Here is a 12,040-nt window from a genome sequence, read left to right as displayed (position 1 = left end):
TGGACTAGCGGGGGAAGCAGCTTTGCTGGGTCGTAAAATACGCTTAAATATGATATTTTGATTTGTCCAGATTCCGTATATATTATTATAGAGTCGGAATTTTAAAAATAAGTGCCATTAGCTAGAATTGTTACTGAAAGCAAAACTGCAGCATTCAAAGCTGGTGACGTTACCATTGTACCAACGTGACACGCATATGTACAAATTAAAAATAAACTAGATAAATTTACAAAATCTATAACGATTTTTTTTTCAATTTTTACCCGTTTTGACACCTTAAAAACTATTTAAACCGGCTTAAGACCTATAAAAGAACGATCCATGAAAAATCCAATCATTTGAGGCGACTAGTGCTGCTTTGCGTCTTTTAGTTTTGGAAGAGATAGAGTTTGAAAATATGGAGGCATACAGACAGACAGACGCAGTGAGTTTTATAAATAAGAAGATTTTCTGCTTTATTGCTTTCTTCTTTTTCCCCGTTCTACGTAGTCCGATTTTTCTTCCATTTTTTTTTTCTATTTCCTTCCATTTCTTTTGTTGTTTTTTGTTGCTTTCATGTTTTATTATACCTTTTTCTTTCCTGTTTCTTTTCTTTTTCTGTTTTTGTCGCCTTTCCCCCTTTTTACCTTTTTTTTCTTTCTATTTTATTTTTCTTAAATTTTTTCCTTCCTTCTTCTCTCTTATATTCTTTATTTCTACTTTTTCGCCATCTTTTTCGCCTTATTCTAATTTTGTCTTTTCTTCATTTTTTTTTTTTTTTTTTACTCTTCTCCCATTTTTTTTTCCTTTCGTTTTTCTTCTCTTTCTTCATTCTTTACTTTCTTCGCTTTCGCATCCTATTTACTCGCTGTACAGCTGTTCAAGACTCGGGCGAATGACATTTGCCACACAAATCGATGGAAATTAACTGTCAGCAATGTTACGGAGGATTTATTATTTCCCATCTTGTCGAGAAAACCGGGGACACCATGAAAGCAAGATGGCGCCCGAGCACAACAAGTGCATTTTGAAATATCAAGCACAAATAGAGGGAAAACAAGAGCGATAAAGATACAGTGAGAGAAACACACAGACAGAGAGAGACTGTGATAATTTAGTATGCACCAGCAGGATTATCCGGAGTTACCCGGAATTAATCGAGGAACATTAATTCCTCCAAATCAATACGACTATTTTATTCATATTTTTACATCTATATACCTTTTAATAAAAAAAAACTATGTGTGTATATTGCTTTATTTGGAAATAGAAATATGTGTTTTGTCGACAAAAAAACGAATACATTACTAAGGCAGTTTCTGAAATTTTTAGATTAGGATTGGATATTCGTATTATTTGGATTCATCGAACTACTGTTTTCATAATGTTTCGGTCAATGTATCCTCTGACCTTCTTTAGGTATATCTTGTCGAACTCGGGAATTTGGATGAAATTTCGAGAGGATCCCTTTATTTACTTTACGGGTGACCATGCTCTTGCACATCACGGGGGATCATGCTCTTGTCAGCCATGACTGGATACAGGTCCTAAGTAATTCGCAGTTGTATGTTTTCGGTTGTCCACACTGAGGATTGAACCTTCAACCTTCAGGAGAATATCACTTTTTTACAATTGATTTTTTTTTTCAAGTTCTCTAACCAAGTCGCTACGGGTCCGCAATTCCCGAGTTCGACATAACCATTCGCGAGTTCGGCAAAATACACTTGAAGAAGGTCGGAGGTTACATCGACCGAAACGTTGTGAAAATCACACTCAAGGTAAGAATAGTAGTCCGATTAATCTAAATAATACGATTACTAAGGCAGTACTCATACAGGTTGTAATACCCGAGGTCGAATCTCAGGTAAGTCTAAAAGCTTTTTTTTTTTTAATTTTGATATGTATTGTATAAATTTAAAGAAATTAATATGAAATAACATTAAAAAATATTGCATTAATAAACCAGGGACCTCATGAAAGTTAAATGGCATCCAAGTAGAGCAAATTCATTTTGAAATATTAGACACAAAGAGAGGGGAATGAAGAGAGAGAAGCACACGGAGGCAGAGAACGACTATATCTATTTTGTTGGCAATTTATCTATGCATTACCAGGATTATGCGGAGTTGCCAAGAAGTAAATGAGGAACAATTATTTCGCCTAACTAATATTACAAAATATATTTTTTTACATCTATATGTTATTAAAACTATAAAGTGTTTTTGTTACTTTGTACGTATGCAAGTAAAAAAGTGATTCGTTAGAGGCTCCATGTTTTGACAAGCTTCTGGGTTTGACCTTTACTCCTGATCTGAAATGGAACACGTACATCAAATCTGTTACCAGGGACGCTGGGGAAATGGTGGGATCCTTCTACTGCTCCAGAAGATATCTCACTACTGATGCAATTCTCTATCTGTATTAAAGCCTATCCTGCCTTGACAGAGTACAAAATAGACTTCGTGGTTTAGTGGGGGTGCCCTTTTCTCTTCCCTGCAACCTCTCTCCCACAGAAGAGACGCTGCGAGCCTGTCTTTCTTTTATCGTTATTTCCATGGCAGGTGCTCGTCCGAGCTCCAATCCCTCGTCCCCCCCTCGCCAATCTTTCACGAGAAACACCCGTCTGGCTGAAACTACTGTAAATAATTTTCCCCATTCTTTATCTGTGCCTAAATCCAAACGTAGATTCCATGAGCAAAGCTTCTTTCTTAGAACTGCACGCCAGTGGAACTCTATGCCGCTTGCCTGTTTCCCACCTGACTACAACTTGGATGTCTTCAAGTCCAACATAAACAAACTCCTGACAAACCGCCCCCTTAAGTAAAAAAACTCTATCAAAACCCCCAATACTAATGATTACTACAATACTATCTCAATGTACACGCAATAACCCTTATCCCTGAGTGGCCTTCGGGCCTTGATAAGTGGTGATCCCCATGTAAAAAAAAATAGTCGAGTTAGTAGCGAACACATTACAAAAGCAACGGTTGTAACGGTGTCGATACACGAGTTCGAATCTCGCGTAGGTCTAAAAGATATTTTTTTAAAATCAATACATTTTTTTAATAAAATTAAACTAATTAACATAATATAACAGTTTTTTTTAAATATTGAACGAATATTTTTAAACTAATCAACCCTTTTTTTTAAATTCAACACGCGTTTTGACGTAATAGGTTTTCAGCATTAATTCAAAGCGAAATATGTTTTGCTTAAATTATTATTATCAATGTTTTTTTAAAACATTAACATAAAACAATACTTAATCTAATGCACTGTTGTAAATATGCAGATATTAAGTAGCGTGTTTTTCCCAATAAATTTCACAGATATGTTTTACTAGCATTTCAGCCCGGCGTTGCCCGGGTGTTTGGAGGTGTATGTTGAGCAAAAAAATAAACGGTAAATTCTTTTTTAACTTTGACCCCTATTATGATCTTTTAACATTTATTGTTTTGGGCTCAAATCAAGTTATTAAGTTAGATACATGTCCAAGGAACCTATATCTAAAATTTAAAGTGTTTAGACACATAATTCTAGGAGGATTTTGGTAGAGTTCTCAAAGGTCAAATCGTTGAACTTTGACCCCTTAACAGCCAAATTTTTGGCCGAAAACCGATCACAAAGATTTTCCCAAATCTCAGTACCCTATATATCAAATTTCGAGTCTGTAGACTTTAAATTGACAGAGTTGTTGCGTAGGAAAATGTACACACACACACACAGACACACACACACGTTCACTTTTATAAATATATAGACTTTGTATTAGTTACAAAGCGGTTAAAGCTAAGTAACATTGGAAATTTCTATTCTGAGATACTGTATCAACAACAATGAGCGGCTATGAACTAGTTTTATGATCAGCATTCTGTGGGAAGAGCTGACATGATTATTCAGAATCTATTGGGTGAAAACTTATGTAAGTACAGCAACATTAGTTGAAATAATGTTCGTTCATTTACTTGCGCACCTTTTGGCCCAAAAATCTATAACTATTCACATTTCTATCCTTGATTTATTTTCGAATTTCTACTATAATTTTCAAGCTATAAATAAAATAAAGCAACTGTCTGTAAACGCGAACGCAGACCCTCGATAATGATGTTTCTTTTGATCAAAGTCTATACTCCTACGAGTGTCGATTTTTTTCTTTTGTGTATTGATATTCATATTAAAATCCCCTCCTCTTCTTTTTTATTAAAATTAAAATACAATTTTGTTATATATGTGTCGTAGAATTGCATTAATCTGCAAAAGATTTAGCTAATTTAAATATTCTTTTAAACATTAATTTTAATTAATTCCCTATTAGGTTTCCCCTTATGGGATTATCATATTTACTTAACTATTACGTGTAATTATATTCATGCAGATATTCTACATGATTTATACTTAGGTAATAATTGCGTAAGCAGGTTATAGTAAACCAAACCTCTTTCTATGTATGCGGCATTCATTTATCCAACTTTTTTTACCTCCCTATTTGCTTTAAATAGCGAACGACTGATGAATTTGTTTAAAAAAAATTTGCCTACCAAATTCCTCTGTAAGGTTTTGGTCTACAGATATGAAACTTAATATATAGGGTATTCGAACCAACGCGAAACTTTATATTTGGGTTATAGTCGAGGAAAATTGCCGAATGGTGGCTTGCATGAGATAATGATTACAATCTGGTGTAAGTAATTTTCTAGCAAGGTTGAGGGAACCTATCTTGGTTGAATCACCTCGATGTATTTGGTTTCATTAATGTTGCCTGTGAATGTTAAGTTGAGGAGTTGGGCTCTCAGGTTTTCATTAGTCATTAGGTTTTTGCTTTTAATATCTACCTGTGTGTCTGCATATATTGGGAATAAAAAATATGCACAGTTCGAAACGTATATTTGGAGTATAACAAAATCCACAGTTCGACACGTTTATTTGGAGTAAAAAAATATCCACAGTTCGAAACGTATATTTGGAGTAAAAAATATCCACAGTTTGAAACGTATATTTGGAGTAAACAAAATAAACACAGTTCGAAACGTATATTTGGAGTAAAAATATCCACAGTACGAAACGTATATTTGGAGTAAAAATATATGCACAGTTCGAAACGTATATTTGGAGTAAAAAAATATCCACAGTTCGAAACGTATATTTGGAGTAAAAATATATCCACAGTTCGAAACGTATATTTGGAGTAAAAATATCCACATTTCGAAATGTATATTTGGAGTACAAAAATATCCACAGTTCGAAACGTATATTTAGAGTAAAAAAATATCCACAGGTCGAAACGTATATTTGGAGTAAAAAATATCCACAGTTCGAAACGTATATTTGGAGTAAAAAAATATCCACAGTTCGAAACGTATATTTGGAGTAAAAAAATATCCACAGTTCGAAACGTATATTGTGAGTAAAAAAATATCCATAGTTCAAAACGTATATTTGGAGTAGAAAATATCCACAATTCGAAACGTATATTCGGAGGAAAAAAATATGCACAGTTCGAAACGTATATTGTGAGTAAAAAAGTATCCACAGTTCGAAACATATTTGGAGTAAAAAATATCCACATTTCGAAACGTATATTTGGAGTACAAAAATATCCACAGTTCGAAACATATATTTGGAGTAAAAAAATATCAACAGTTCGAAACGTATATTTGGAGTAAAAAAATATCCACAGTTCGAAACGTATATTTGGAGTAAAAATGTATCCACAGTTCGAAACGTATATTTGGAGTAAAAAAATATCCACAGTTCGAAACGTATATTTGGAGTAAAAAATATGCACCGTTCGAAACGTATATTTGGAGTAAAAAAATATGCACAGTTCGAAACGTATATTTTGAGTACAAAAAATATCCACAGATCGAAACGTATATTTTGAGTAAAAAATATCCACAGTTCGAAACGTATATTTGGAGGAAAAAGATATCCACAGTTCGAAATGTATATTGTGAGTAAAAAAATATCCACAGTTCGAAACGTATATTTGGAGTAAAAAAATATGCACAGATCGAAACGTATATTTGGAGTAAAAAATATCCACAGTTCGAAACGTATATTTGGAGTAAAAAAATATCCACAGTTCGAAACGTATATTGTGAGTAAAAAAATATCCACAGTTCGAAACGTATATTTGGAGTAAAAAAATATGCACAGTTCGAAACGTATATTTGGAGTACAAAAAATATCCACATTTCGAAACGTATATTTGGAGTAAAAAGTCTCCGAAGTTTGATGGACAAAAAACTTATTTGTTCTTTTCTTAATAAATATTATCTGTCATTTGTCATAAAACAAAAGAATACATCTTTTTCTACTAGTAATCTTATTGCAAATACGACATCTCCAGAGACCATCTTCAGATTGCGATAAAACGGGAAAGATTTTTTAACTTCCAACTGATAGATCCATACTATCTTGTACTTGTCACCACGAAAATTGGCGGCACAATTCACCTGTTTCTGTTTTGAAAGTAGGCGACTTTTAAATAGATTTAACGAAACGAATGCTATCCCATAGAGAGTGACTGAAAAGCAACCCCCCTATAATTAAGTGCTTGTATTCTATTACTTAAATAGAATTCTTACAAGAAATATGTATAAGAAAGTCCCTAGCATGTGGTTGTGTTTAGAATTCAACATGGATGCCATTATTCTAATATACTAATTTCCAAAATGCCTGGGAACATCATCAACTTATTTCACAAAGAATTTTCTTTTCTTTTTTTTTTTTTATTAATAGGTTAACACTTATAAACGTTAAAGTCCATTTGGAAATTAGGGTCAATGAGATGTTGCTGCTCTTTCTACGTTCTTTCGTTATTTCCCTAGTAGGTGATCGACTGAGCACCAGTTCATTGTTTCCACTGTAGAGATTCACAACAAAAACTCGTTTTTTTACAGCAACACTTTATAATTCCTGTTATGTTTGGTGTTCATCTTCGTCGTCAACTGTTATGTTTGCAGGTTTAACCAAATAACGTATAAGGCAATACAAATGAAGACTCAACAAACAAAGGTAAATCAATAAGAAGTGTATTAGAAAAAGTATATTCACAGTATATTTACATAATGGTTGTCAAGTAAGAGAGTCTTGGCTGGGGAACATATCTGCTCTCGGCTCGGCCTTCGGTGGCTTCTGGTTAACAGACACTCCAACTAACCGAGTCTTGCTATTTATGTGTAATATTATCCACATATGTGAATAAGTGGGTGCCACCGCAACAATTACTTTTCTCATTCTGTGTATCTAAGACTAATTGAGTAGTCGATAGATGAATACTGATGAATACTATGAGAAGATTTATTATTTACATACATTAACTCGAGACAATAGCTGACCCAGTAAACAGCATTTTTCCATCGTAAAAAATATTGTTCGTCGGATATTTGCATTGTCACGCTTCGAAACCTATTCTAAACTGTATTCATAAGCCAAGCCATTCTATTGATAAATGGACCAATTACTGGGCGTTTTACTTTATGCTAACCTTCCTTTCGAAAATTCCAATATTTGAATCGAATAAGTCCTGGCGTGACTACCCGCCGGCTACGCTTTTCCACACGGGTACCAGCATCGGACGATACCGATCTGCTAAAAGGCAAAAAATCGCCGACAGTATGCACTCACTTTTTTGTGGCTGCCGTTCAGGCGTCAGACGAGTATTAAAGACCAGTCCTAGAGTTTGTTGAACGAAATGTTTTATTAAACATGTTCGGTAGGAAGCACACTTCGGTGTGTGAAAGCATAATATTTGCGTAAAAAGCTTATAGCAAACACAAATCTCTTTCTATATATATTTATGTATACGTATATATATATATGAACAAATGATTAATAAAACATGTTAAAAGACATCTTGAAAAAGAGTTAAAAACATATTTAATTTTAAAAAAGGAAGCACAAGATAAGTGGATAGTCCTTAATCCGCTGAGTTTCGAAGAAATACTCTCCTTCTCATCAGAGGGCAGGAATTAGCAAAATGCAGGATCGGATTTTGCATATAAAAGTATTTAATGGAACTACAAGTAAGTCACAGATCTTACTTGGTTAAAAAAAGGGTGAGGTAAGGGGAACATATATATATATATATATGCATAGATATATATACATATATATATATAAATATATATATATATATATATATTTAAAAAATTGCCTACCTAACTCCTCCGTCAGTTTTCAGTGTACAGACATGAAACTTAATATATAGGGTATTCGTACCCATGCAAATATTCGTTTAGTTCTGCATATAATAAGTGCGTTCAATTTGACTTAAATGTCTATATGTAATTGTCTACAAATTACTGCTCAAACAATAACAAAAAAGATTTCGATTATGAAATGTGGTCACTATTTTATGAATATGCTGATGAGTGTTTCACGTGCGAAAAAGATCGTGACAAAAATCTCTAAATTATTTCCGAAAGTTTGAAGTTATACATCAAAGTGGGATCTATTTTCATTTTGTGTTATTTTTTAATATAATCAAAATGATGTGTTGCCAATCAGTATTACACATGCGATGAAATCGTTAAAATAAACACATCTCGGTAAATTATCCATATATTAATATGATATCGTGTGTGTTATTTTCTGTGTCACGCTTACATCCAGGTGGTTTGATTGTTATGTACTTCCATTTCATGTCATAAATAATTTTACCAAGGAATCTTCATAAGTTTGGGTTTCGATTTCGATTATAATTGATGGCATTCCAGTAATCGATTTTTTAATAAATAATTTTATCAAGAATTCTTCATAAGTATTGGTTTCAGTTTCGATTATGGCTGAAGGAAATCAAGTTTTATATATATATATATATATATATATATATATATATATATATATATATATATATATATATATATACTTCAGAATAGTTTTTATTTAACAATCAGCTGTTATGGAAACGCGAGATTGTAAAGTTTACAAAATATTACTGGCAGTAATATTCTATAAGTTATCCCATCTAAACAAGAATTCCTCGATATGCAAGATAGAGCAAATAAATTAAATTGTGATTCAATGAATTTCAAAAAACTCTCATTGAAATGAAATGAAGTGGTTGAGTTTCATATCAAAGAATTTTTATTATTCTAAGACAAAGAATACTTTAGAAAATTAATCTCCTTAACCTATAGGGTTTCGATGTCTACCATCTCATCAGAGGAGAGAAAATATTAGCAAATACTTATAAAGGTATGCACCCTATTTGCTAAAGTCAGTGAGACATGGAAAGTCAAAGTCAAAATAATAAATTTATCAGAAGTCCTGTAGCAGGAGGATTTGCAGAAAAAGGATATGAAAGATTTTTTTAGATCCAGCTTGCTTGGTAAAATCCATGTTATACGTTCTTTACATCCGTTTGGTTACCAATACTGATAAATTTATTATTTTGACTTTGACTGTCCATGTCTCACTGCCTTTAGCAAATAGGGTGCATACCTTTATAAGTATTTGCTAATATTTTCTCTCCTCTGACGAGATGGTAGACATCGAAACCCTATAAGTTAAGGAGATTAATTTTCTAAAGTATTCTTTGTCTTGCTTAGAATAATAAAAATTCTTTTATATGAAACTCAACCACTTCATTTCATTTCAATGAGAGTTTTTTGAAATTCATTGAATCACAATTTAATATATATATATATATATATATATATATATATATATATATATATATATATATATAAGTTTTTATTTCGGTTTCGATTCAAGCTGATGCACCCAAGTCATATGGATATATTTTTTTAATTTTGAAATCGCTGCTTTATAATATGTAAAAATCGATATAACATCAACACTATAATAATATATACGAAATCTGCAAGAATTTAAATATCATATTTAAGCGTACTTTACGACCTGGTTTTGCCGGGCGTTCTTGCTAGCTTAGATAAATACTTTTGCAGTTTTAACAAAAAAGCTACGATGATATCAGAGCATCTCCATTTACACTGAACATCTATAGTATGCCAACATCTATATATTACATATGAATACGTGGAATTTCCTTGAGTCCAGTTAGTATAAATTAATAGCTTAAAAAAATGTGAGAAAATTCGCTGACTCAAGCAGGAATATCTCAAAATCGTCAAAACTGTATGTCATCCGTCGTAATTTTTAAAATGCGGATTCATTAATTCTAATGTATTATTTGAAGTATTAAGACTAAATTTTCTTATCTCGGGTAATATTCTTATAAGGTTGGTGCAAAAATAATGTCGTTTTTTTACGTTTAACTTCATGTCAAAAAACGACATTATTTTTGCACTAACCTAATAATACGTTTCGTTGGTGTTACCATAGATGTTCTTCAGGTGCGTCTTGTCGAACTCAGCAGTTTCTATTTTTCATATCAAACTCGGGAACGTGTATAGAATTTTAAACATAACCCCCTTTTTTTTACTCCCGGGTGATAGGCTTGATCTCAGTTCGTAAACTGAGAAGAAATAATTCGTAATTATATGCTTAGTGTCTTTGAAAGTGGACAATTCAGCCTGTATGAAGTGAAGAATCTTCAACCTAAAATGATTGTTAACTTATTATTGAAGATCTGTTTAGAAGAACATATATACGGAAAGAAAATAAGAAGAAATTGGCATTTTTTTATCAATAATCATAAAAGTTACTGTTTCAAAATCAAACTGGCTATTGCAAGTCATTCCTGTTTGGAATTAAATTTTAAAAAATTTGATAAAACAACAACCGTGGAATTTCCGCTGGCAATATGTAATGTTCCTTCTTTTGAGTTGAGCATATTGGGAAGTGATACACGGATTACCATTAACGTAATGAGGCCTTGACTATCGTATGGGCGGTCGGGTTTCGATCCTGGCTTGAGGTAGTTGTCTGTATGGCCGCACTGATGAGCTGTGACACAGCGAAACAGTACTGAATGTGGATGACTATATATATATATATATATATATATATATATATATATATATATATATATATATATATATATATATATGAGAGAGAGAGACAATGGATATAAGAGACTTCTTCTCCTGGCCTGGAAACTCTCTTATATCCGGGTTACACTGTACATTAACAAAGGCTCTAATTTGGGACCAGAAAAAATCTCTCTTCTATCCGTTTTTCTTATATTCGGGTGTCTTATATCCGGGTTAAACTGTATATATATTTTATATATATATATTTGTGTGTATATATTTGTATATATATGTGTGTGTGTGTGTGTGTGTGTGTGTGTGTGTGTGTGTGTGTGTGTGTGTGTGTGTGTGTGTGTGTTCTTTTAGTTTTATATTTTCTCTGGAAATAATGTTTCTTTCGTCGTTAACTATTTCGTTCTTTTCTTTCTTAGTTGGCAACCAGCGTTGTATCGGTCTAGAAAATCAAGACGAAAGGGGGCGCGAACTCTGCCCGAACGTGCAGACATCTCATTTGAGAGACGCCATCTTGAAGATGTAAACCTAGACGAAAGGAATACAATTATCACGTTGGACGTCGGCTGGGCGTATTAAGCATCAAGAGATGTTAGGTGACCGCTAGGGTTCAAGAGGTTTTTTGTTGAACTTGATAGGATATTGCTTTGGGTAAGAGAGAGCAGGGGACCGGGTGCGGATGAGAGTCCGTTTAGAAATGTCTAAAGTGTCCGATAAACGAAAAAGCGGCCATCTTGGTATAGAAAATATATTTCTTCCTTGCGTGTGTTTGAAGTATATGATTATACAACAATTTATCAGTTCTTTGCACGCTCATTTGCAGTATCATTGAACTCTGCATTAGTTTGGGTGGTAGAAGGCGGATAATTTAGTGCTGTATTGCATGCCCTATTTTCCAAACATTTGCAGATAGCTTGGTCCTTTTGTAGCGCATCTCTGTTCTCAGATGTTTGCGCATCCTCGACTGCTTCTGCTAGCTGACTAGGACACCGGTAATTGTTTGATTTCTGAAGTTAAGCTACGTTGAGCCGTGTCATAATAGATAGGTGACTATTTGGGAATTCATGCTGTTTTGAGGTTGGAAGGAGGCTTCAAAAGATGTGATTTTCAGTCTAGTAGCCAACCATACCTTATTCCGATAAACAATG

At 33.2% G+C, this 12,040-nt stretch overlaps 1 protein-coding gene across 1 annotated transcript in view; it reads left to right on the top strand.

Annotated features, from left to right (window-relative positions):
- The window catches only part of LOC145263777 (gamma-aminobutyric acid receptor subunit beta-like), a 757,317-nt gene that overhangs the window by 452,329 nt on the left and 292,948 nt on the right, over positions 1 to 12,040 (top strand). The gene's annotated exons all lie outside the window — the stretch shown is intronic.

Source organism: Euprymna scolopes, chromosome 39, assembly GCF_053919585.1.
Source record: "Euprymna scolopes isolate OS-2025 chromosome 39, ASM5391958v1, whole genome shotgun sequence".
Lineage (NCBI taxonomy): Eukaryota > Metazoa > Mollusca > Cephalopoda > Sepiida > Sepiolidae > Euprymna > Euprymna scolopes.
This window is presented reverse-complemented; position numbering and strand designations above follow the sequence as displayed.